The 27,921-nt window shown below is 41.8% G+C and overlaps 1 protein-coding gene and 1 long non-coding RNA gene across 5 annotated transcripts in view; one reads left to right on the top strand and one right to left on the bottom strand.

The window, feature by feature from the left end:
* Positions 1-27,921, top strand: part of TMEM178A (transmembrane protein 178A) — a 100,293-nt gene that overhangs the window by 27,826 nt on the left and 44,546 nt on the right. The window contains exon 1 of one of the 3 annotated variants that reach the window (XM_033939190.1): positions 5,351-5,483. The exons of the other annotated variants lie outside the window; for them this stretch is intronic. The gene's annotated coding sequence lies outside the window, so the exon portion shown is untranslated. Of the gene's footprint in view, positions 1-5,350; positions 5,484-27,921 lie in introns of those variants that run through there. 3 annotated transcript variants of the gene reach the window in all.
* LOC117357921 lies at positions 238-27,896 on the bottom strand. 2 transcript variants are annotated; one of them, XR_004538899.1, is made up of 3 exons: positions 27,767-27,896; positions 27,149-27,313; positions 238-2,782 (listed from the first exon to the last, which is right to left on the bottom strand). It is a non-coding gene; the product is annotated as an uncharacterized LOC117357921 (long non-coding RNA). The 2 variants fall into 2 exon arrangements; XR_004538898.1 differs by lacking the exon at positions 238-2,782 and adding an exon at positions 24,488-26,417.

Raw genomic sequence — 27,921 nt, 5'->3', positions numbered from 1 at the left:
CTTAGTCTCCCCAAACAGTTGAGTCACTAACCATACATCCTCCTGAATACTCATTCAAAAAGATTTACATCAAAGTAATATGCTTTTAATTGTAATTTTATGATATGTTTTATGACATATAAAATTCTAGTCAAAAACATAATAAAATCCCAACAACCAGGAATCCCTCCCATAATCCTTTCAATCAGTAACATCACTGGGGAAATAGCAAAGTATTACAGCTGCTTCCTACAAAACAATAATTTTAGAAACTCTTCATAAAACTTTGGAAAAGCCATTCCATCCCTCCGGGGTATTATCCTTAACACTCTAGAGCTTTGTGTGGTTTTCCTCATCGCCTTAATAGTTGGCACAAGTAACAAATTCCTTTATGAGGAATGCAGATTCCATTCCGGAACATGATGTTATAACCCAGTCCCTTAAATAGCCTGGCCTTTGATTCTGAAGTACTTTAAATTTACCACCTTGAATTTAAATTGAGGTTGCTCTTTGATAGGAAGCCAATAGAATTTTGAGAAAGAGCGTTCTCCCATTTTTATGATCCTGTCAATAACCTAGCAGTGGAATTCTGAATTACCTACAGGTTCTTCCTAAATTTAACCAGCGATCTTACATTTAATACCGTGCAGTTGTCCAATGTGCTAAGCACCTAAAGCCCTTTCTTCTAAATATGGAGGAAGCTGGCATGCCAGTTGAAGCTTAAAATAAGCATTCTTTATCACCCTGATGAGCCATGCTTGTCCTGTTTCTCTGATGTTACACCTAATGTTCATTCATATTGACTCCAGGGAATCGCTGCATCACCAATTTTTGTTTGAAGTCTTAGTTCCTTGCCTTCCAGCTTACCAACACGAGACGAAAAACTCCAAAAACACTGCCACTCACCTATACTAGAAACTACAAAAAAGGCAGGAATAGTCAAAGGTTCAGAGAGTGGTCGCTCAAGGTAGAATACCTGTACACATAACGTACATAAATTCAGTAAAGATGAGGTATAGGGTGCCCTCAGTGTGAGGTGGCAGCGAGGGGAGACCCACAGTGGTTTGACCCATTAAGGCATGTTCTTATAGCATTTTCCTTTGCTGCTTTTGTGTTTTGACCTCAATGGGAACATGATTCTTTTGGGCTACATTGCCATGAGCTGTCATTTGGAGCTCTTTCGTATTTTTATCTGCATGCCTATTTTCTCTTCCATCCAGTCCAGGTATTACAACAATGTCAGTGCTTAGTCAGGGGTGATGGACCAAAGCTGCTTCTAGAATTCAGTCTAAATGCATCCTGGCGTTGCCTTCTTCAAAGGCTGTCAGCATTGCTTCTCCAGTAGGTTCACTTTGGCTTTAATTTGAACTGTTATTATAGGGGAATATGTCATAGCAAGCATTCGTCAACATCAGCTAAATAGGCGCTGTACTATGCTGAATTCTGTCTTTGCCTTTGCCCAAGGCCTGCACATGCTTACAATATGCAGGCCAGATAAAACTGTGTTATTAAGCTAGCAAGCAAACCTCAAAAACACAAGATTCTGCAGAAACAGCAGACACTGTATTACCAAATAAAAAAAAACAAAACAGATTACACAATGGATGAGTCAGTATAAACTTTACAGAAACGTCGGCAGAATAATAATGTGCTCTGATTGACTATTAATGGCCCTTGTCTCGCAAGCAAAAGGCAATGACTGTAAACATCAAAAATGGATAACGTTGATGCATTTAGAAAACAGAAAACAAATGTATTAAAAATGATTCCAACGAGCATGTTTTCTCTAAAATAAAACTGAACCAGACAGGAGAATTCTGTTCATGGAAGGAACAAGGATAGGATTTTCTGACACTTGGAACAGGACGTTTTTAACAAAGGATCTCCCGTATGAGTATCAATCTGTGTTGTTTTGTAGAATTAGGAGCTCCCTGTGGTGACAGCTCTCGACTAGTAGTTCTGGATTGGTCATTGAGAGTGCATTTCACTGCTCCAGTCACTTAAGTATCACAGTTAGCTTTTATTTTTCTCCTATACAACCAATAAATCATCTCTTTTGCTTATGTTTATTAAAATTTAATATGCCACTGAAGCTCACAACTGATCTAAGCAGTTACAATTCCAAACAATGATATAAGGAAAGGAACTCCTTAAAACAGATATCACACAAACTCTTCAGCCATGCCAAAATAATAATTTAAATTCTAAACAAGTGGTGCTTTTTAGAGAACTACCTGTGTCCAGTGGCGTAGTAAAGGTAGGAGGCTTCCTCGCTCCCTCCACTCTGCACCCCCCCTGCGCCCTCACTGCCCCCTCCGGGGAAAGGAATGGAATGTATATGAGAGTGTTCAGGGGATGTTTGATGTCTGTTTGGCTGAAGTATGCCAACTATATTACCTGAACACTATGAAAGCTGGTTAATTGACCAAGGACTAAGAATTGCTGAACTGGATGTGAGATTTTGTTAACTGCCCAAGGAGTAAAGGCTGTTGAACGTTGAGTGAGAGAAGTTAAGAGTGTAGTGTTTATCTTCCTTGAGCCTGTGAAGGAACAGGCTCAGGTCTATGAATGAATAAACACTTTTCATTTTACCTTATCAGAGTGTCCAAGGTGTGTGTATGCCCAAAGTTTTAACCCAGGAACCTGTCTAGTCTCCTACACAGGGATCATCCATTTTTTTACATCACTTTGTCTGTTTCTAGTTTAGCTAAGTCCTTACAAATGCAGTCTTCTGAAAATCATTCAAGGTCACTTCCTTTCATATCTGTGTGTGTTTTCTGCAATCATGCTCCCCGCCCTTCATCTGTGAACACAGAACAGAAATATTTGTTAAGCAATTCTTCAGCTTAAACATATTCCTCCCTTTTGCCCCTAATTCTCACAATGTCACTTTTGCACTTTGTCCTATTGCTAACATATCTAAAAATGGTCTTGTAATTTTACCATATTGGCTATTTTTCTTCTTGCATTCCTGACTACTTTTCAAGGCTTCTATTAGTTTTTCCAGATATGTTGTTTGGCTTCCACTTTCTGTAATTTCTTGTCATTTTTCAAGGCTAATCTCTTTTTCTTACCTTTTCTGCTTCTTCTTTTTAGAATCATTTTTGCTTTAACAAAAGGTTTGTTCTTAAAATATTTCCTTTCAGTTTTACCACTACTTATCCCAGATAGTCCCATCCAGCTAATGATTCCATGAAGTATTCTCACAGCAGTATCCTTTCAGAGAACAATGACTGGATATCATCCATGTGTATATATCCCTTCAATCTTAAAACACAAAATAATTTTCTCAGTGGATACAAACTACCGTACACTTAAAAAAAGGGGAGATAAAGGAAAGCACTTGGGAATGCTTAGATGTACTGGTGCCAAGAAAATACCCCTTACACTCAAGAAGGTAGATTTAAGCGAAAGTATGAGGGTGCCTATTGTAAGATTAATCACCAAAGTCCAACAGTTTTACACCTTATCCACTAGATAAAAGACAAAATACACGTCAACATTTGTTCTCCCTTTTCTCTCCTTCAGACCTCTTCACACACAGAGGCCAAACCAGTCTTTGCAATATGCCCTACACAGAAGTTAGCTTGATACAGGTCAAGACCTCTTGTTTCCTCAAGGAAATCTGTCAGCTGGGGCCTAATTATTCTCTCGGCGAGTTTAGCCAGAAATGGAATGCTGACTTCTGGTTTGTATATCCCCTGGCTATCCAAGCCAACAACTGTGGAGTCAAACATCTGCTGAGCCTACCATTCTCTCTACTATATTTCCACCCAAAAGAAACAAACACAAATTACATGTGGGCCCCAAAGAAAATGACTTTTTACTTGCCGTTCATAAGCAGGAAGTTACAGTACAACATCAGATATTTCAATGTGAATCCAAAGTGTGTAACTAAATATAGTGTTCAGCCTCGTTATCCATATCTCTACCACTGTTTTCTCTCTTAAAGCGGTCATATAAATTGTGCAGAATGTACAGTGAGGTTCACAACCCCACAAAAGTTCCTCTTTTCTCTTGGGAGACCCAGAAGACCTCTTTACTGTCTTTTCCACCTCATCTCTGAGGTCTCCAGGCCTAAGCAATGGTGGAACAATGATCATCTGGGCCACAGTACCAGTTTTTATTTTGGGCCCTCACTCTGTAAACACATACCCATATATATTCATAAATTTAAACTATCAAGGGTGCCCAAATTCCATTATAGAATATTAGCACAAATTGTCATTTGGGCACCAACATTTTTGAGCATCCACTTATGCCAAGTCAATAGCAGGAGTAAATGTGCACTCCTAGGGTTACCGGACATCTGGGAAAACCCAGACATGTCCTCTCTTTAGAGGACTGTCCAGGTGCCTGTACGGACTTTCCAAAACCCAGCACTTCAGGTTTTGGGAAGCCCTGACAAGCTCCGGCCATATCTGGAGGGCCTCTGAGCATGTGTGGATGACGGCGCACACATCTGCGCATGCTCCAGGCCCTCCAGACGCGGCTGGAGCTCGTCAGGGAAGACGAGCGGAGGCTTTGTGGGGGCAGGGCTGGGGCAGAACAGGGCAGGGATGGAGGCTGAACTAGAAGGGGCTAGAGTAGAATGGGGGCGGAGCCAAAGGCAGAACTTGGTGGTGCTGGAGGCGGAACAGGGAGGGGCTAGGTGTCTGAGGTTTTGCGGCCTGAAATATGGTAACCCTAAGCTCACCTAAATGTGACACTTTAGTGTGCAGCTTACAGCAGGGTCGCAGTGAGCTATGTATAGGTGGTACAGCTGCACAGGGTGCAAGGGAACCAGGGGCTCCAAAATGGTGTCCTATTTATTGCCTTCCCTGATTGGCTGCTAGGCACTGGGCATGATAGGAGCACTTGGGAGGCATGTAATATGGAGTGCATTTCCTGCATGGGATTGTCTTGACTTAACAGTGTTCTTTATATTATATGCGTAAATGTTGGACACATTTATGCCTCATAAGTGCTCCTCCCCCAGTAAATTCCCCCTTGCATTTACATACTAAGCGAGATACATACTAAAATGATGGACTCCTGCTTAGCATCCAACTTTGGATTATACATTGTGACAGGGAAGCTCCTGTCACAGTGAAAACTACTGCTAAAACTCCCCAGAATGCAGCACAGGGCTCTGTAAAACCCGGCATGGAGCCAGGACAGCTGGCTCAGCCAAGAGAATGCAAACCCAGGCAGGTCCCAGCACAGCTGAAGAGCCAATTAGGGAAGGCTCTGAAAACTACTAATTTCCCCTATCACTCCTTTCCCCAAGTCAGGGAGAAACCTGAGACCAATTTAGAGAGGGGTGGAGTCCGACCTGGGAGTTTGCCTTATAGGCAAAGTCAGTTTACAGACTGGGAGGAGAGAGAGAAGGAGGACACAGCTGACTCTGATGAGAGAAGCCAAACCACTCAAGGAGGTTCCAGGTCACAGAGGGTGCCTAAGCCCCAGCATGAGTGTATGGCAGGAAGCCAGCACCTAAGGAAAGGTGGTACAGCACTTGGGAGGTACAGTGACTGGCAACTTAAACCCCAGAGAGAAGGGCTGGGAAATTATCCCCAGGGAAAGGCTGCAGGTATTTTGGCAGACTTGCAGAGAGGGGGATGGGAAGCACAGCCTGGGAGAAATGAGGAAACGTTAAGCCAGAGTTCCCATGAGGGTGAATGGGAAATGTGCAGTGTCCTGAGTGATAATATAAGTGAAGGGGACATGGACCTGGGGGAATACAGTATGTGAAAGTCCTCAGCTAATCTCCTGAAGAACGGAAGCCAGAGCATTGCTGGCAAAGCTAATGAGGTGAGAAAGACGTATCAATAAGATAAAGGGAGCTGAGAGAGGAAAAGGCTTGACACAAGCCGTGCTCAGCTATAAAAGCCAGAAGGTGTTAAGGTCCAGAGAGATCAATAAATCCCAGTGGGGATACGAGCCAAGGAAGGCATTGAACTGATATAATATTTTGGATGTTATAGTATTTTTCCTTTTGATAAGGAGGGGCAATCCAGCTCCTCAGTAAAACACCTGAGACTCACCTGGACTAATATAATAGTGTGCAGGATGCACCCAAAGGACTTGAACAAACCAAGGTAAATGTTTTCTTTTTGCTTCTGTTTTCTTTTCTTTGTACTTTGGGACACTAATAAACCTGGTACTGTTTTCCAAGGAATCCGGTATCCGGGTCTTCCTTTCACCACCATATAAAAGGCGTACTAAAATTCTTGCTTGTGGTCCGGGCCGTAGTTTCCCACCTACTCAGGGACGGGCCCGGCCACAACATGTAACGGTAAGCCATGCATGTACATGCTAGTATTCTTTAACTTACGTCTGCAATTCATGCCCATCATCCTTAGGCACCAGGTTATAAAACAGGGGGACAGAGCATGTCTGTAAATGGAGAGAGTGTGGCACAGTGGTTAAAGCTACAGCATCAGCACCCTGAGGTTGTGGGTTCAAACCCACGCTGGGCAAGTCACTTAATCCCGCCATTGCCCTAGGTCAGGGGGAGGCAATTCCGGTCCTCAAGAGCCAGAGCCAGGTCAGGTTTTCAGGATCTCCACCATAAATATGCATGAGATAGATTTGCATCTCAAGGAGGCAGTGCATGCAAATCCATCTCAAACATATTTATTGTGGATATCCTGAAAACCTGACCTGGCTCCGGCTCTCGAGGACCGGAATTGCTTACCCCTGCCCTAGGTACATTAGATAGATTGTGAGCCTACCAGGACAGACAAGGAAAAATGTAAACTGTTCTGAACTCCCTTGGGAGAACGGTATAGAAAATGGAATAAATAAGACAGTTCTTTCCTCAGCAGTGGTTTGAACCAGATGCCATTATATTTATGGAGTGCTGCATTGTTCTCAAACACTGATGATCAATAAACTGCATATCAATGAATGGGATAGAAAACGAATTAAATAAATAAATAGTATTAGCAAGAAGAGGAAGAGAGATGCAGCTCAGCAACAGGAAGAACAGTCATTATAGGGAGCTTATGGCCTAGTGATGAAAAAAGCAGCAATCGGGCCTAGTGATGCTGCTGACTTTGGTTCTATGTGCTGCTCTGGTGGATCAAAGGTGTTCGAGCTGGAACAAGAGAAGCACAGATCCTCTTTCAATTCTGTCAGAACCAGTATGGACCAGGCCCCGACTCCCCCTGACATGCCTTCTTATTTGAAGGCAAAATAAGTGCCAGAATGCCATTCCTTCCTGATCCAGCACAAATTACATCCTGGAATTTATTGCCTTGGGTAGTCTTCGGGTTTGAATTTGGCAAAATATAATAAATAGAAACAAAATGTTTAATGCTGTGGATTTGAACCCACAACCTTAGGGTGCCGAGGCTGTAGCTTCATCCCCTCCCCAGTTACACTAAATAGATTGTTAGCCCACCGGGACAGACAGAGAAAAATGCTTGAGTATCTGAATAAATTAATGTAAACCATTCTGAGCTCCTCTGAATGAATAAATAAAAAAATCTATCAGAGGAGTTGTACCTGAAACAAAATCCAGTATATGAATGAATAAATAAATAAATATGTAAAATGCAATACAAAATAACAACTTTAATTTGAATTGCATTTTATGTTCTTTTCATTTAGTGAAGTCATTGCTATTGTGCTGGTGGTTCAGTCTTTTGGCACATTCATTTTAGTGGACAAAACCTCTAATCCATAGATTCTATCCTGTATTCACAGTTTTGCAAGTAATATATTACTGAGTAACATCTTATAGTTTATTGTTTTTAATAAATTTAATATACCATCTGTCCTGAGAAGATAACAAAGCAGAGAACAATAGACAATAAATCTAAATCTGATTGGAAAGAATGCTAATTGTCAAATGAAAGGAAATAAATTGAAGGAAGGGTAAGAAAAGTATAGTGGTACCTCGGTTTACAAGTGCACTGGTTTGCGAGTGTTTTGCAAAACGAGCAAAACATTTGCAAAATCGGCGCCTCACAAACCAAGCTTGCCTCGATGTACGAGCGCCTCCCCCCGCGATCCGACACCTCCCCCCGCTCACATCGCCCCCCCGCCGCGATCTGACATCCTCCCTGTACCCATCACCCACCCGAACACATCACTTACCCCCCATCTGGCACCCGGCACCGGCACCAACGCATAGGACATGCTGGTGCTGGTACCCAAAAATCTGTCCTCCTGTTCGCTGGGCCTTGAGCATCTGCGCATGCTCAAGGCCTTAGTTCCTGCTCTCTCCAAGATTCTTGAGATCTCCGAGAATCTTGGAGAGAGCAGGAACTAAGGCTTTGAGCATGCGCAGATGCTCAAGGCCCAGCGAACAGGAGGACAGGCCTTAGGGCACCGGCACCTGCATGTCCTGTGCATTGGTGCCGGTGCCGGGTGCCAGATGGGGGGTAAGTGATGTGTTCGGGTGGGTGATGGGTATGGATTGCAGCGGGGGAGGAGGTGACGTGAGCAGGGGAGGGGGGGATGCCAGATCACGCAGGGGGGCCTTCGTGAGTGGGAGGGGAGCAATGCCGGTTCTCAGGGGGGGGGGAAGGTAGAGCAGTGCCACTGGCCTCGGGGGGGGGGGGGAACGAATCAAGCGAGTTTCCCTTACTTTCTGTGGGGAAACTCGCTTTGATATACGAGTAATTTGGTTTACGAGCATGCTTCTGGAATGAATTATGCTCATAAACCAAGATACCACTGTAATAGTAGTAGTAGTAACATTAATATACCCCCTCCCCCCTTTTACAAACCTTCACAAAAGGTTTTTAGCACCGACTGGCGTGCTGAATGAGCATCGGAGCAGCGTTCCGGCCAACGCTATAAACCTTTTGCATGGTTTTGTAAAAGGGAGGATAGTAATATTAGTGGCAACATGATGAAAAGTTTGTCCGATCGAAATCTGAAATTGAAACTAAGGGAGAGTTTAGGAGATGCTTTGTTGCACTCTAATGGGAAAACCAAAAGGAAAAACTTGTTTGAAAATGACTAAAAATTGGTATATAAATATTATACATGTTAACCCCCTTCCTTTACAAAAACCATAGCGCGTTGTTTTTGCACCAGCCGCAGTAGTAAGAGCTCAGACGCTCATATTTATTTATTTTCTTTATTTATTCACTTTTCTTTACTGTTCTCCCAGGAGAGCTCAGAACGGTTTACATGAATTTATTCAGGTACTCAAGCATTTTTCCTTGTCTGTCCTGGTGGGCTCACAATCTATTTAGTGTAACTGGGGCAATGGGGGGAGGGGGACAAAGCTACAGCCTCAGCACCTTGAGGTTGTGGGTTCAAATCCATGCCCAGGGTCACAAGGAGCAGCATGGGTTTGAACCCACAACCCCAGGGTACGGAGGCTGTAGCTCTAACCACTGCGCCACTCTAGAAATCAAATTGAATAGAGGTGAGCCAAGTATAGGACAGTGAAGCCATTGTGACATCACCGATTAGGCTGGCTCTTAGGCATTATGATGTCACAATACCTGCTCTGGTTATCAGAGGCTGAAACTTTTCACAGTATTTATTTATTCAATTTTTTATACTGTTCTCCCAGGAGAGCTCAGAACGGTTTACATGAATTTATTCAGACACTTGAGCATTTTTCCCTGTCTGTCCTGGCAGGCTCACAATCTATCTAATGTATCTGGGGCAATAGGGGGATTAAGTGACTTGCCCAGGGTCACAAAGAGCAGCGTGGGTTTGAACCCACAACCTCGGAGTGCTGAGGCTGTAAGCTTTAACCACTTTACCACACTCTCCCTCATGGGATTTCTATGAGCATTGGAGCCGTTACCATCACGGCTGGCACTAAAAACCATGCTACAGTTTTGTAAAAAGGGGGGTATATCAATAAAATGCATCTTATGACGGTCAGTTCAGAGGATTTCACTGCACATCTTACATAAACAGATTCTGTGAAGTAATTCATACAAAACTCATCTCTTATTGAAAACATACCAAACTTCATACCGTACAGTTTAACAATATTTTCTTTTGAAATATTTTTAAAATTCTACTATTGCTTCTATCTAAAAATCTTAACTGTTGATCTGGCACTACCTCTTCACATTTGCTGGCAGCATTTCTTGAGCAAAGATAGCATTCATTGTGCCAACAATGACTCTAATAAACTATGTTCCGCTTAATTCACCAAAACCAGATAGATTTCATATTACTCAGACAGTGCTTACAATAAAATCTGCACTTTGGAATTAGGTGCGAGGGGAATCTGCTATGGTATAGGCGGCCACAAAGGATTGTTCCCCTAATGCTGGTAAGTGCACAGTACACCATAGCAGGTCCAAATGTAGTGTAATAAGAACATAAGAATCGCCTCTGCTGAGTCAGACCACAGGTCCATCATGCCCAGCAGTCCGCTCCTGTGGCGGCCCCCAAGTCAATGACCTGTAAGTGATCTATTACTCTAAAGCATTTGTACTGTATAGTACCCCTCTAATTATTCCCTTCAACCCCTTTTCCTTCAGGAATTTGTCCAGTCCCATTTTGAAACTCAAAATCGTGTTCTGCTTTACGACCTCCTCCGGAAGCGCATTCCAGGTGTCCACCACCCTCTGAGTGAAGAAGAACTTCCTGGCATTTGTTCTGAATCTGTCTCCCTTCAATTTTTCCCTTCAATTGTTTTTGTTGCCCCTGCCAGTCTGAAGAATCTGTCCCTCTCTACCTTCTCTATACCTTTCATGATCTTGTAAGTTTCTATCATATCCCCTCTAAGCCTCCGCTTCTCCATGGAAAAGAGCCCCAGCCTGTCCAATCTCTCAGCTGTTGCTCTTCTCTGGACCCTCTCCAGTATCGCCATATCCTTCTTAAGGTACGGCGACCAGTATTGAACGTAGTACTCCAGATGCGGTCGCACCATCGCCCTATACAGTGGGAGGATAACCTCCTTGCTTCTGGTAGCAATACCTTTCTTGATAATGCCCAACATTCTGTTCGCCTTTTTCGAGGCCGCAGCGCATTGTGTCGCCGGTTTCATTGTTTTATCCACCATAACCCCCAAGTCCCTTTCTAGGTTGCCCTCCCCCAATGATATCCCCCCCCCCCATTGTGTAATTGTACATCGGGTTTCCTTTCCCCATGTGCATGACTTCACTGGCCTCACAATTAGGGTTGCCAGATTTTACTTTTGTAAAATCTGGACCCCTAGACCCCCCACTCCCCAGGCCCACCCTGTTACGCCCCAGTTCTGGTCAGGCGGGAGGACATGTCTGGGAAAATACAGACATCTGGTAACCCTACTCACAATACACAGGTTAAATACATGGCCTGGAAACTCTCCCGATCTCAACCCAATCGAGAATGCATGGGTGATGATGAAGAGAGCTGTGGCTGACATGCATCCAACATCACTAGAAGATCTGGAGAACAAAATAAAACAGATGTGGACAACTCAGATCACACTGGAATACTGCCAGCAGCTATGCCATTCAGTGCCTGCCCGAATCCCAGCTGTACTGGACAACAAAGGACGACATAAGAACATAAACAATGCCTCTGCTGGGTCAGACCTGAGGTCCATCGTGCCCAGCAGTCCGCTCACGCGGCGGCCCAACAGGTCCAGGACCTGTGCAGTAATCCTATATCTATACCCCTCTATCCCCTTTTCCAGCAGGAAATTGTCCAGTCCTTTCTTGAACCCCAGTACCGTACTCTGCCCTATTACGCTCTCTGGAAGCGCATTCCAGGTATCCACCACACGTTGGGTAAAGAAGAACTTCCTAGCATTCGTTTTAAATCTGTCCCCTTTCAACTTTTCCGAATGGCCTCTTGTTCTTTTATTATTCGAAAGTTTGAAGAATCTGTCCCTCTCTACTCTCTCTATGCCCTTCATGATCTTGTAAGTCTCTATCATATCCCCTCTAAGTCTCCTCTTCTCCAGGGAAAAGAGACCCAGTTTCTCCAATCTCTCAGCGTATGAAAGGTTTTCCATCCCCTTTATCAGACGCGTCACTCTCCTCTGAACCCTCTCGAGTAACGCTATGTCCTTCTTAAGGTACAGTGACCAATATTGGACTCCAGAAGTGGACGCACCATTGCCCGATACAACGGCAGGATAACTTATTTTGTTCTGGTTGTAATACCCTTCTTGATTATGCCTAGCATTCTGTTTGCCTTCTTAGCAGCTGCTGTGCACTGTGCCGTCGGCTTCATTGTCATGTCCACCATTACCCCCAAGTCCCTTTCTTGGGTTCTCTCATTTAATAACATCACTCCCATCGTTCCTCGGGTTTCTGTTTCCCACATGTAATACTTTACATTTCTCAACGTTGAACTTCATCTGCGATCTAGTCGCCCATTCCCCTAGTTTGTTCAAGTCCCTTTGCAATTCATCGCAGCCCTCTTTAGTCCGAGCTCCACTAAATAGTTTGGTGTCTGCAAATTTTATTATTTTGCACTCAAAATACTGAAGAAAGGCTTTTAACAACCACAAACTTTGTATTAATTTTGTATTTGTATTAATTTTGGACTAGTCAACAACAGTATTTTTGTGCATGTACTTCATTTAAAAAAAAAAATGTTTCTTGGATTGTTTGTTTGTACCTCTGAGTGTTTCTTGCACTGAAATTTGCACAGAATAGTGGCCTTCACAAACGTTTGCTCCTTGCTGTATACACAGAACTATAGCAGAACAAGCATGTTGCTCCACTCACCCCTCTGTGGGACTGCTAGGACAGACAGAACATGAAGCACAATTCATAGGCAGAAGCACCGGCAAGAAATTCAAGGATGCATGAGTCATAGCGAGCTGGAAAAGAAACACAGACCCAGAACAGGCACAGAAAGCCAGGAATCGGGCCAGCTGGAATCTCAGGAGAAAGACAAGAACCAGGGAACGGGTGAATCATATAAACGACAAATATCTCTAATCTCAGAGTACATGACCCCGCACTCTCTGGGTCTGTGTTTCTGCGTATCAGTCCCTTAGGGGTCTTTTTACGAAGGCGCGCAAACCGTTTTAGCGTGTGCTAAATATTAGGGTGCGCTAAACGCTAACGCGTCCATTATAGTCTGTAGACGTGTTAGCGATTAGCATGCACTAAAATGGCTAGTGCGCCATAGTAAAAGGACCCCTTAATATTTATATAAAAAAAACAAGTGTAAAAGATGTTTAAATCAATTTCCTGATTATGTTACATGGAATTGCAGTATTGAATTAAAAAAAATATATTTTGTTTTCTGTTCCGAGCAACCATTCATCTGTGTTTCCTGTTCCATATATCTTGAACAATGGATATCACAAACACCCCCCCCCCTATAATTCATAAATTTATGCCAGTGTTACAATCTGAAAATTTTCTTAGTTCATATTTAACTTGTCTAACAATGTATAAGGGGGAAGTTATCAACATAGGCTACTATTAAGTCAGGTTATTTTACCACAGGGTCTCGTTGCATAAAATCAGACTCTGTGCTAAAATAACCCAACTAGTGCTAAAATAATCTGGTTTAACAATAGCCCACATTGATTAGTTCCAAGGGGAGGAGTTATCAACATGGTTCTACTATTAAGATGGGTTATTTTTACTGTTAAGCCCAGTCATTAGTAACTAGAGGGGGCCCTTTTAGTAAAGCAGCACTAAAAAGTGGCCTGTCCTATCCCCCAGGGTGGGTCTTTCCTAGGGTTATCAGATTTCCTTTTTAAACAAGACACCTGGCTCCTCCCTGGTCTGTCCCCCAGCCCCACCCCATTCTACTCCAGCCCCGCCCAGAGCCCCACCCCCACATGAACCTCATGTCTCCTTCCCTGAGTTCAGGGCCGTGTCTGGAGGACCTCCAAACATGCGTGGACGTCAGCGCGATGACATCATGCACGTGATGTCACCACGCTGATGTCCACGCATGCGCAGATGCTGTCCAGACGCAGCTCTGAGCTCAAGGCCTTCCGAAACCCGGACAAACTGCCAGGTTTCAGAAATTCCTCCGGGTACCCGGACAGTCCTCTAAATAGAGGACATGTCTGGATTTTCCTGGAAGTCTGGTAACCATGACTATGCTCCTTAGATTGCGATGTAACATTACAAATAGATCAGTCTCCACACTGATAATAATGCAGACACTGTGCTATCTGATTTCAAAGTAAAGATTTTTATGGTAAGTATTATATGACGTGATGGGCACCACAGGGGGCTGCCATCCCTTTGAGAGAAAATACAGTAGAATCTCAGTTATATGGCACCAATGGGGATTGGTGGATGCTGGATAACTGTAGTTTCTGGTTGATTGAGAGTTACTGTAAAAATAAGTTTGGTCTCCCTTCCCACCTCACTATTTAATCCCCCCAGCCTCACTAGTAGGTCCAACATCTCTTCTTCCTTTCCTTCTCTCCCCCCTTTCTCTTCCCCGTTCTCCCTCCCCTCCCTCCATTCCCTCTAGCCCCTTTTTTCCTCTACAGCAGTGTCCCGCAAACTTTGTCAAGCCACACCACACTAAATGTAGTGGACGCAGCTCGAGGCATCCGGAAGTGGACTAACATTGACGCAATGATATCACACGCATGCGTGACATCATCACATTGGCGCTTACACGAAGGCCCTCCAGACGGGCCCTGAGCTACCGGCAGGGAACATGTGTGGAGAGAATGAGAAGAGCTGGCGCCAGCTGATTGCCTACAGGACGTGCCTCTCGCAGCAAGAGGCGTGTCTTGTAGGCAGTCGGCCAGCGCTGGTGCCTCTCCTCCCCAGCATCTCATGGTGCACCTCAAATCTCAGGAGGCACATTAGTGTGCTGTGGCACACAGATTGCGATACACCGCTCTACAGGACATGTAAGTTCTGAGCTATAAAGGTTTTGATAAAAGTTCCTAAATTCTATGGGAGTCTTTGCTGTTTTGCACCTGCCCTGCTGTAATTTTAGTCACCCATCTCTCTTTATGTTGCTTGTGTAATTGCCATGCTAAAAGTTCCACATTCTGTTTCCATGCTCTATAAATTCCTCTTTTGTGCACCTCATCAGGTGCGTGGACATTTTGAGTGTTATTTCCTTGCCTTTAAATACTTTGTTCAGTGCCATTCTACAGCATATTTCTTCATTACTAGTTGCTTCCATGTTTACGAAGGAACCCAAGAGATGAAAACTCTTTACAACTTCTCTTCTATCGCCTTCAGGTTCAAAATCTTCATCATTTTCCATATTCAAGATCTTTATCTTATGTTCATTTCTGATCCCATTTTATGACTTTCTTCTTACTACTGTCGATGAGTGTTGTGTCATCTGCATAACACAGGTTGTTTATGTTTCATCCATCAGCTTTGAAACCTACACTCTCTTCTTCCAAATTTGCTTTTCTAAAAATGGTTTTGCCGTAAAGGTTAAACAGGTAAGGTGACAACATGCATCTTTGTCTGACACCACGTTTTATTGGAAACCAATTAATGTTGCCATATTCAAGTTCAGGCTGCAGCTTCTTGATTTTCATAGAGGCTCTTTATAAACAAAATTACGTATTTTGGTATTCCCATTTGTACTAGAGTTATATTAATCGAGTTTTTTTTATTCTGCCTTTACCTATTCAGTTCAAGGTCGGATTACATTATAAGAGTTACCCAGGAAGTTACAATGGACAGTTTAGTTTGATATGGATACTCAATAGAGTTGCTAGTACAGGTAGATCAGCACGGTTATTAATAGTTAGGTCATCCATGTAAGTGTTTAGTCAAGTTACAAGTGTTTAGTCAAGTTGAATATGTTTTTTGGGATCCCATTCAATTACAACAATTTTTAGTTGCTCGTGAACAGAAGAAAGTTTAATTAATTTTTCATGTTTCATCGCTAAGAAATAAGAGGAGAAATGAATCCCTATTATTGTAAGGAATGATTCAAGATTTGCGAAGATGAATTGAGAATTATTTCCTTTATCTTTTCTTATACTTTTTTTTGTAATTGTATCACGTCTCCCCTGTTAGTGGGCTTAAAAAAGAATTATGTAAGATTGATTAGGTTGTTTTTTCTTGCTTTGGTGATCCCTTTTTTTCCTTGTATTATTGGATTATGTATTATTCAAATCACAATAAAAAACTTATTGAACATAAAAAAATAGTTAGGTCATAGTTACAAATACATAGTTACAAGTTTAAGTAGGTCATTTTTGGGCTCATCAATGAAGCAAAAATACACGGGCTTTTTATATTCTCTACTCTTCTCCAGTATCCATCTAACATTGGCAATAATATCTCTGGTTCCTCAACTTTTTCTAAACCAGCCTGAACTTCAAGTAATTCTTGCTCCCCATATGGTTGCAACCTTTGTTGTTTTATTTTCAACAATATTTTGCTGGCTTGTGGAATTAATGCAATTGCTCTATAGTTGTTACAGTCTTTGGTGTCACCTTTCTTAGGTATAAGTATAAATAATGATCTTTCCCAGTCAGTTGGCCATGTTTTTATCTCCCAAATTTGTTGATACAGTCAAGTGAGAGCCATAATGGCACCTTCTGAGCCTTTGACTAATTTAAATGGAATACCATCGATACTAGGTGACTTGTTGTTTGATAAAGACTTACGAGTGATGAAAGGTTCTCAGCCCAACCAATTTCCTAAATTCTGAGCATTATTATGCCACTGTAGCTGAAAAAAGTGTTATTTTATTTTTGCAAGATGCCAATTTTCAGAGTTGTAAAACTATGTTTTTGACATTATTTCAGATCAATTATTTTATTTTGCAAAATGCCAATTTGCAAAATCGTAATTCTATGTTGTATTTGACATTATTTCAGATCATTGATTGAGCAACAACAGAAAAATCCAACTGAAGCTGCAGTAAAAAATCACCAAAACGAAAAAACCAACAGAAACTGCAGGCAATGTACAAGATGCAGGCAGGATTTATTGTACCAAATTAAAATGCAGTAATATAAAAACCTTTTTACCAACCAAGGGACCCGACACAGTCCGTGTTTCGGACTGTATACCTTCGTCAGGGGTCCATGGTAAATAAGGTATAAGATATACTTCAAAGAATAAGGGTAACAACAAATGCCTGTGTGTTCAATTCGCTAAGGGTCACTGCCAGAAGTGAAGCGCCTCAAAAAATGAGAAAAAGGTTTTTCTCATTTTTTGAGGCGCTTCACTTCTTCTGGCAGGGACCCTTAGCGAATTGAACACACAGGCATTTGTTGTTACCCTTATTCTTTGCGATATATCTTATACCTTATTTTCTATGGACCCCTGACGAAGGTGTACTGTCCCTTGGTTGGTAAAAAGGTTTTTATATTACTGCATTTTAATTTGGTACAATAAATCCTACCTGCATCTTGTACATTGCCTGCAGTTTCTGTTGTTTTTCCGTATAGATCATTGATTGAACCATGTCAATGATAAGTGTGGAATTTTCAAATGTGGAACTCTGAGTTGTCATGAAGTTCCTATTCATGCATAGGAAAACTCCAAAGGAAATCCATAAATGTATAATGCAAACATTGCGTGACAAATGACCATCATACTCTGCATTGAAGAAATGGTGTGCAAGTTTTCAGTGTGGAGATTTTGAGACCAAAGATGCAGCAAGGTCTGGGAGGCCTCACACATGGTCAACTATTGAAATTTTTGACCATGTCCATGACCTGATTTTGGCAGATCAGAGAATATCAGATAAAACAATTGCTGAGACACTACAGATGGTGATAGGTGTATAATCCACAAGAAGCTGGATATGCAGAAGCTGTTAGCCAAGTGGGTGCCCAAATGTTTGAATGCTGACGAGAAACAACATTGAGTGGACACTTCCAAGTTGATTTTGCAGCATTTTCAGTGAGCTGGTGCAAAGTTTTTGGAACAACTAGTTACTGTCAATGAAACATGGTTACACCACTGTTCTGAGAAAAAAAACAACAATAGTCCATGCAATAGCGGCACCTCAGGTTCTCCAAGGCTAAGGAAATTCAAGACCCAAAAGTCTGTGGGAAAGGTCATGGCCACAATGTTTTAGGTGTTGTAATGACTGACTATCTTCCAAGGGGGCTAAACAGTTAATGCAGAATAATACTGTAACTTGCTGTTCTGATTAAAGGAGGCATTGAAAGAAAAAAGAGAGGAAAGCTTGTGGAAAGAAGTTCTTTTTTTGCAAGACAATGCACCTGTTCACAAGGATGGCAATATGGATGGCAAAGATGGATGTTTTGATACAGTTGGGTTTTCAGTGCACAGACTATCCACCCTACTCACCAGATCTTGTCCCATCTATTTTGTTTCCAAATCTTAAAGTTTGAAAGGGTGACAATTATCGAGTGATTCAGAGGTGATTGCTCCAGTGGAGCAGTATTTCAATGACCAGACATCAGAGTATTTTTTGGAAGGGTTACAGAAACTTCAGACAAGTGAGTTGAACTTAGGGGTGAATATGTAGAATATGTAAAATAGCTTGTAAGTTTCATGGCTCCACATAAGACTCTTCTTGGTTGGGTTGAGAACTTTTCAGCACACCTCATAACTTTAAACGAAGGAGTTGGGAGGAAATAAGGGAGGGTAATATCCTTAAGAGAATCATTAGTAACTACTGATTAGAGGATATATGGAGAGTGTTTAATCCAAATGGTAAATAATTCACTTACTACTCAGGAAGACATTTTACCTAGTCTAGGCTTGACTACCTCATTATAGAAAAGAAAAAATGCAGGATTGTTTCTATCCACCCAATTAATATTTCGGGCCATACACAGTTTTTGGGGGTGAAAGATTTGCAAGAGGAGGAGGAGTAAGACACATTTTTGGGGCTAATGCAGGTTTATTAAACCATTTAGCAACCCAGAAATTATTAAGAGAAATGGAAGGATTATTTGTCCATCAGTGATAACGGGAGAAGGTTCTCTCAGGTTAGTATGGAGACTGGAAAAGTACACATGGACCTCTCTGAATGGCAAGTATTAAAATCAAATTGATTATATTTGTATTGGTCAGAGATGGAAATCTGCAATATTGATGGCACAGGCTAAACCAGGAGCAGATTGTAGAAGTGACCACAAGCTTTTGACAAAACATTTATATCTCCTCCAATAATGATGTCACCTTTCACCTTGTCCTGAATGGTTTGCATTTTGTTCCTCCCCCATCCCCAAAAAATACCTTTGGGGTATATACACATTGAAAAGTGTGGGTATATACACATTGAAAAGTGTGAATTCCCATCTATCAATTCTGAGACCCACAAAAATCTACCCTGATTTCAACCCCTACCCCCCAGTTACATATTCTCAGGCTCATCAGTATGGCTATCCATTTTGATTTAGTACCCTCTGAAGAATATATTTTTCTCCAATTCCTCCCTGGTAGTTTCATAATTTTTTCTAGAGCTAAATTTTAACTCTTGCAGAAGGACTATATTAGTTTGCATATTTTTCAAGTATTTTAATATCCTTTTGCACTTAATCACGTGATTAACTCCTCCCATGTTCCAGGTTGCTATTTTAAGCTTCTTGCTTGCCATGGTTACAGTTATCCTTATCAACCACTTCACATCCAGCTATAGTACCATTTCCCCTCAACTGGTTTTGTAACCGACACTCATAATCCATAAAGCTCCTTCTCCATGTATATCCCCCTGTATTCCTATGTCTCCTTCCCATTTTCCTATTCCCCACTTCTCCACACTACCATTCCCCGCTATCCTCCATATTTCTCTATTCAAATTTGATAAACACTTAAGTACTGCTGTTCATCTTTGTTCTCTATATCGTCTGCCTATCTCCAAATATTCAGCTGTTGGAAATAATGTCCAAATGACACTGCAATTATGGGTTACTCCATAAGGTTTTTCTCCTGTTGTGGTTTCTCTGACTCCACCTCTATCTCCTGATCTAGAAGACCTCATATGGATTCCTGTGGTTTCTGATCTGTAGATTCTTGGTGTTCCTCTAAACCAGATATACAAGAGTCCTCTTCTCTTGAGTCTGAGTGGAAAGACTTCTCTGCTGACTCATGTTCTATCTCAACCAGAGTCTTTTGCGGAAACTATTGTCAGTTTGCTGTGAGCTTAGTATATTGACTCGCCTATTGTATGTGGGGGGTTGAGATATAGAATTCACCCTTATATGACTTCTTAGGTATATGTTTTCTCAAAACCTTGTTTTGTAGCACTGTGGGGGTCCCAAACAGGATCTCCACTTTATTTCTTTGTATAATCCAACAGTTTGATGAAAGACTCTATTTCAGTCTCAAAATCCGGGAAAATAATCAAGCTCACTGGATGCCAAATCCCTGCTTGAATTCCTTTAACCAACAGGGCTTGTTTATATTTCCACAGTTCTCTGTACCTTGTCATTGTTTCAGCACTGACGTCTGGAAAAATCTGCAGGCTCCAATTCACAGAGTTGCAGGTTTTTGTTGTCTAGCCAACTTCAAGATATATTTTATTGTACTTCTTGATACCGCAGTAGTTTAAGAACATTGGGTTTGGCGAAGCACGAAGGTCCTTATGGACCCTCTCCAGTTCATTCATGAGTTGTGTGGGAGATCCCAAGAAACATAGAATATGACGGCAGAAAAGGGCCTACGGCCCATCAAGTCTACCCACTCAAATAACCCTCCCCTCTAAGTTCCTCTTTGAAGTGAACCCATGTGTTGATCCCATTTGATCTTAAAATCAGTCACGTTACTGGCCTCAACTACCTGAAGTGGAAGATTATTCCAACGGTCGACCACCCTTTCGGTGAAGAAGTACTTCCTAGTGTCACCATGGAATCCCCCTGATTTTCAGCGGATGCCCCCTTGTTGCCGTAAATTTGTATAAATTGCGCCGAGTGTGATCCTTCTGCCAGTGGCGTACCTAGCATGTGTGACACCCGGGGCCCATCATTTTTTGGCACCCCCCCCATCTGTATGAAAAAACATGATTTTTAGTAACAAGCCACACATCACATATGAGTACCTAGGAAAAGGCAGCATCTTACATACTGCAGTGAGAAGTACAACAGCAATACACCCATTGTAAAACTAAACAAGCCAGACTAGTACAGATCAATCCTGCAGTCAATCCTAACAGAAAACCATGTCTTTCGAACACACAGAACACAGAAAACACCTTCGCCTAGTATGGAATGTCATCACAAACTAACCCCTCCCCCTTTTACAAAACTGTAGTGTGGATTTTAGCCACGGTGGTAACAGCTCTGATGCTCATAGAATTCATCAGTGATGCTTCACCGGCAGGAGAAAGCCGTGAAGCAACCTGTTTAGCGCTGCGGTTGCCGATGCTACTGGAGGGAGGTTTGCTGCTCTCGCTGGGAGGGTCGGAAGGGTTCACACGCTGGTCACCTTAAGTAAGGAGGGAGGGAGCGTGATAGAGACTGGGACGGCTGTGCACCCCCCCTAAGGCTGCACCCGGGGTGGACCCCCCCCCTTGGTACACCACTGCCTTCTGCACCCTCCAGGATGCCAAATATTTGAAGATTAGAAATTTGCTCCAATTCTCAACATTTTCTGTTCTTTTGCAATGATCCAGTGATGTATCTGGAATCCAGTGGATTACAAGACCCGAGGCAGGTCTTGTCAGACAAATCTGATCAAATTCTTTTACTGGGCCTCTTCTCCCTTAAAAAGTGGAGACTGAGAGGGGACATGATTGAAACCTTCAAGGTAATGAAGGGAATTGACTTAGTAGATAAAGACAGGTTGTTCACCCTCTCCAAGGTAGGGAGAACGAGATTGCACTCTCTAAAGTTAAAAGGGGATAGATTCCGTACAAACGTAAGGAAGTTCTTTTTCACCCAGAGAGTAGTGGAAAACTGGAACGCTCTTCCGGAGGCCGTCGTAGGGGAAAACACCCTCCAGGGATTCAAGACAAAGTTAGACAAGTTCCTGCGGAACTAGAACGTACGCAGGTAGGGCTGGTCTCGGTTACGGCACTGATCTTTGACCTGGGGGCCACCGTGGGAGCAAACTGCTGGGCATGATGGACCACTAGTCTGACCCAGCAGGAGCAATTCTTATGTTCTTATGTGATGAGAAAATTGGATAGAGGGAATGTGCTAGATGTAGTGCAGTGGCCTCAAACTCAAACACTTTGCAGGGCCACATTTTGGATTTGTAAGTACTTGGAGGGCCTCAATTTTGTATGAGGTAAAACTCTTTATAGTTTATAAATCTTTCCTTTTGACTAAGTCTTAATAATAATATTGTAATTTATAGCTAAAGAGACATAAGATCAAAAAACCTTTAGTTTACTTTTGTGATTATGATAAACATACTGAGGGCCTCAAAATAGTACCTGATGGGCCACATATGGCTCCCAGGTCACGAATTTGAGACCACTGATGTAGTGTATCTTTAGATTTTGGTAAAGCCTTTGACAGTGGTCCACACAGGTGCCTAATAAATAAACTTGAGTTCCCTCAGTATGAGCACCAAAGTGATAGATTGGGTCAGGAACTGGTTAAGTGGAAGGCGACAAAGGATAGTAGTCAATGGAGATTGCTCTGAGAAAGAAATGTTACTAGTGCATCAGGGGTTAGTAAAACGAAAAAAAAACCAACAACAAAACAGAAAATCATTATCATAATAAAACAGATACTGTATGTTAAAACATATCATCAATATAAAAGCTACATGTCAATAAAGAACATAGGGACTACAAGAAACACCTATATGTAAAAAAATATATACATAAATGCAGGTGATTGTTATGCCATACAAACAAAGGCTTTATCCAGAATGTAAATAATAGAATACAGCAGACCCTCAATATTTGTGTGGGTTAGGGGTAGAGCCGGCCCGCAAATATTGAAATATCACAGATAACTTTCAGGGCCGGCTCTGACCCACCCCCGTGTTCTGGACCTTCCCCAGACCTCACCTGGTGGTCTAGCGGCGACACGGGACAAGAGTGATCTTCCTATGCTCCTGCCCGTGCAGAGCCGACATCAAAATGGCTGCCATGAGTTCCCGTTGCAGACTACAACGGGAACTCATGGCAGCCATTTTGATGACGGCTCTGCATGGGGCAGAAGCGTAGGAAGATCGTTTCAAAAAAAAAAAAAAAAAAAAATCGCAAATAACTGAATCCGTGGGTACTGAAACTGCGGATTTGGAGGGGGTACTGTACTGACAAAGGTAAAAGTCCATTTTAGAGGAACCAAGCATAACAGCATATAAAACAATTACAAAGCCAAACCAGCCATTGAAAAATGAGAGTACATTCCTAGATGGTCTATAAAAACAAACACCATCAGCTGAAACCTAAAAAGGAATTAAACAAGAATTGTACAACTAAAAGCAGAGGCTAAAACACTAATAAAACCTCTACAACAAAGAGAGAGTATAAAAAGTCATCCTTACCAACAAAGCAAAAGGTAACAATTCTCAAAAGTGTGTGTCTGTGAAAACGAGCAACATAATTAAGTGCCTGCTAACAACTGCAGGTACTTTCATAGTTTTATTAACCCCTGAAACAGCCCTTAATGTTTCCCTCGAAACTGTGCTGCACGAGAAAAACATCAATTTGATGGCTTGGACTGAAGAATGACAACAGACTGGCCTCTGAGTGTCAGTCACTCTCAACTTTTTTACTTCCTGGTTTGGTGGTCGTAGTGGGGGGGATCAGGCTTTGCAAGGGCTCAGCAGACAGGCCCTGAGCCAAATAGCTTTGCTGTCCTGCATCAGACTTGGTATGGAGTCAGACTGGTGAGCTGCCTACAGGCACACCCGATTCACTGCTCCTCTTTCCTCCTGCATTGCACATATTCTGACTGAGTGAGCTTTCAGCTTTGTCTTTAAAATATTATTTGTGATATGATTATGAATTTGTTTGCTTCAATACTGACTTCCATCTTGTTTCTATGTTTCTATTGAATTCATAAGGGCCTGGGATAGGCACGTGGGATCTCTGAGAGAGAAAAAGATAATGGTTACTGCAGATGGACAGACTAGATGGGCCATTTGGCCTTTATCTGCCATCATATTTCTATGACTTGGGGACTGAGGATGAAGTCACTTGGGTGGAAGGTAGGGAAGGAGTGGGATATGAGTGGGGGTGGGGTGTGTGCTAGGACTCAGGAGGGCATAGCCTTTGAGATGGAGCAAGCTCATGGTTTTGAGATGGGTATAAAAGGGGGGGCTGAAGGATGGAGAGTGGGTCTAAACAGGGCTATGGAGGTTTGGGGGTAAGGAAAGTTGATGGAAAAGGGGGTTTGTGCTGGGGCTGGATAGGAAATAGGAAAGCAGAAGAGGAGGGAAGGGAAAAGAGCACAGATTGGTGAGAGGAGGCGAGGTACTGGGCACAGGAAGGTAGAGCTCAGGCTGGAGAAGAGACGGCTCAGGGGAGATATGATAGAGGTCTATAAAATACTGAGTGTAGTAGAACTGGTAGATGTGAATCGCTTGTTTACTCTTTCCAAAAATACTAGGAGGCATACAATGAAGCTCCTAAGTAGTAGATTTAAAACAAGCTAGAGAAAATATTTCTTTACTTAGCATGCAAGTAAACTCTGGAATTTGTTGCCTGAGAATGTGGTGAAAGCAGTTAGCTTACCAAGGTTTAAAAAAGGTTTGGATAATTTCCTAAAATGGAAGTCTATAAGCCATTAAAATGGCTTGGGGAAATCCATGGCTTATTCCTAGGATAAGCAGCTCAAAAATCTGTTTTTCATCCTTTGGATCGTGCCTGGTACTTGTGACCTGTATTGGCCAATGTTGGAAAGAGGATACTGGGCTTGATGAAACTTCAGTCTGTCTCAGTAAGGTAATTCTTATATTCTTAAGGATGGGATCAGATGAGAAGAGACTAGGGAATGGTGAGAGAGAATAAGTAACTGTGGATGGAGTGGAAGATGGTAGATAAGTAAACAAGTCACAACTAAACTGTGAAAGAGGGTGACAAAACTGAAGGGTGAAGAGACTCACAAGTGAGATACGAAGACTGAAGAGAGACAAGAATCAAGATAGAGAAAAAAAATCAGTATCACTGGTATAGGGAAGGAAGTGGAGAAGATAGGAGTAATCAAGAAATGATAAATGGGCAAGAGAGCTTGGAGAAGCAGGTTAGATGATGGACAGCAGAACTAATCTTGTGTTTTGATGTTGGGTCTAAATGTATCAAGGGATACAATTGTATATAACAAAAGTAATCTAATTCAAAACGTATTGCAGATTATGTTTAGTAGAAGTGTTTCATTCATACCACATAAGAGAAAATATATTGACAGAACACAAATAGCCATTGAGAGGAGTCAGTTCCACGGCCATTGTTTTGTAAGAAGCGTGGAGAAGCTCTACATTAAATGGATCCCCTGAAGTAGCCAATTCAGGCAAAACAGAAAGACTTTTCTGTCGGGATGAGAAGCCAGATATCAGATGAGAGTTTTTTTGATTATAACACCTTCAGATGAGTGCTATCTGACATAACTGCTCTTGGTTCCACGTTCGTTAAAACTGTTTGAATTTTTGAAGCTGAAGCTGAGCTGTTGCCCTCATTAATGTTTTAGATAGTTTGGGCTCTCTTTCACCACTTTTGACACATGAAGTTAACAGAATGTTGAAAATAGAAATTTTGTTGCATATGAATGAAATGAAATGAATGAAAGCAATAGTATATATATTTGTACAGAGTTTTTTTACAAATCAGTGATGATGCAAATGGCTTAGGGTACTTGTGTAGTCTCGGCTGCTTGCAATTGAGGTTTGTTTTTCTCCGTTCTTTGTAACTATTGTTTTATACACTATTTGTGTTCTGTCAATATATTTTCTCTTATGTGGCATGAATGAAACCCTTCTACTAAACATAATCTGCAATACGTTTTGAATTAGATTACTTTTGATGTTGGGTCTTCCATGATTTTGTGAACTAATCAGAAAAATTTATGTTTTCCTTTCAATAGATAGTCTTGTTTAATTTGAAAAAATGTATAATTAATGTTCAGACAAGAAGAATAGATACAAAGCCTTTTTATTTTGATTTTTTTGGATTGTAATTGTAATTTGTCACCTGTGGGAATATGCATCTCTTCTCATATTTTACATAGAGGAAATGCATTTCTATTTTCTATTGTCCAATGTTCTACTGCATAAAAAGTTTGTCTTCGTGGGGTTCAGGTTTTCTCTGCATGTTTGTATTTCTAATTTTTATTTACTTATTCTGTATTTGTTGAGAACTTGTTTTAGTAGCAGTACAGCTTATGCTGTTTTCCCGATAGGAAGTGACGGTGTATTGTATTCTAGATCTCAGTATGATAATTATTGAAGTGCTGCCTCTTCATAGATAGGGTTTCTGTTTGAGCTCTTTCAGTTCCATAATAGCATAACAAGCTTGATTTATAGGTTCTAAGAGTGTTTTTGCAGGATACCGTGGCTGTTAGCATAAGAGCTTGCTGCTTCTCAGTGCATTGGATTTTTGTGGTATCATCCCAGTTTGAGGTAAGCTCTCCTCCCCTTCAAAAATATATAAACAGGATGGAGTTGGTCCAGAGGGCAGCTACTAAAATGGTCAGTAGTCTTCATCATAAATGTCTCAGTATGTATACTTTGGAAGAAAGGCTGCAAATGAAAGATATAATAGACATTTAAATTCCTCTGTCATAAATGCACAGGAGTTGAGTCTCTTTCAATTGAAAGGATGCTCTGGAAAGAGTGGGCATAGGATGAAGATGAAAGGGGACAGATTCAGAAGTAACCTGAGAAAATACTTCTTCATGGAAAGGGTGGTGAATTCGTGGAATGACCTCTCAGTGGAGATAAAAACTGTATCTGAATTTAAGAAAGCTTGGGACAAGTATATAGGCTCTCTAAAGGAGTGAAAGTAGATGGCATGGATGAGTAGATTGGATAGGCTGGTGTCAGGTCAAAAGCGCGCCCAGACAATTGAGCGCAGCGCGGAGGTGCGCGCTGCTCAAAATTACTGTTTTTAGGGCTCCGACGGGGGTGTGTGTGGGGGGAACCCCCCACTTTACTTAATAGACATTGCGCCGCGTTGTGGGGGCGTTGTGGGGGTGTGTGGGGGGTTCTAACCCCCCACATTTTACTGAAAACTTAACTTTTTCCCTAAAAACAGGGAAAAAGTTAAGTTTACAGTAAAATGTGGAGGGTTACAACCCCCCATAACGCTGGCGCGATGTCTATTAAGTAAAGTGGGGGGGGTTCCCCAACAAAAACCCCCGTCGGAGCCCTAAAAACAGTAATTTTGAGCGGCACACGCCTCCGCACTGCACTCAATTGTCTGGGTGCGCCTTTGTCTTTTGCGCCGTTGTCTATGAACCGGATAGGCTTACCTTTATGCTGTGTGTTAACTAGACAAGCAGAAAAAAAGTGAGGATGAAAGGATAGTCCTTCCTTAGGAACACTCAGTCTTTATTGGAGAATCACATAAAATGGATTACAGCTCAGCTCGACACAGCCAGTGTTCGACGCTTAAACAACATGTCTTCATCAAGAGTCTACAAATTAAAATGTAATACATCAATTTCTTACAAATATACACGTATACCAGCATATATAAATATGTAAAAATATCTTGAATATAAAACATACCATTAATACTGTACTCAGATCAATAAGCAAATACACAGTCACTTGTTAAACTAATATCTATCTAAAACAGTGTGTACCATAACAGAAACCTTGAAGAGGCTATCTAACAACGTGTAATAAAAAAAAAACCATATTAGTAGCTAAGGACTAAAAATGCACACCAAAACAAGCATAGCTCAGCTTTCAATGAAAATGGCTTAGAAGTAAACTAGAAGAGGTAGAGCAAGAATGGTGAAAAAAACAGGGAGATCCTATCGTTGCATGAGATTGACAAATAGTAGGCACTTAATCCACAAATTGAAGAAAAAGGAACAATATAAGTTCCACTACAAAGATAGTAAAAATAACAAGGTCCAAACCCAGATAAGAAGAAAGAATCATGGACTTGCATGAACGATTCATCAAAGCAACAGGATGCAAAAATTACTTCTAAATGTGCAAATGAAAGAAACAGAACCCACAAACATTTGGTCCTAATAAAGACACCTGTGTAAGTCAAAAAGAGGCTTGGAAG

Source organism: Geotrypetes seraphini, chromosome 3, assembly GCF_902459505.1.
Source record: "Geotrypetes seraphini chromosome 3, aGeoSer1.1, whole genome shotgun sequence".
In the NCBI taxonomy this organism is placed as follows: domain Eukaryota; kingdom Metazoa; phylum Chordata; class Amphibia; order Gymnophiona; family Dermophiidae; genus Geotrypetes; species Geotrypetes seraphini.
This window is presented reverse-complemented; position numbering and strand designations above follow the sequence as displayed.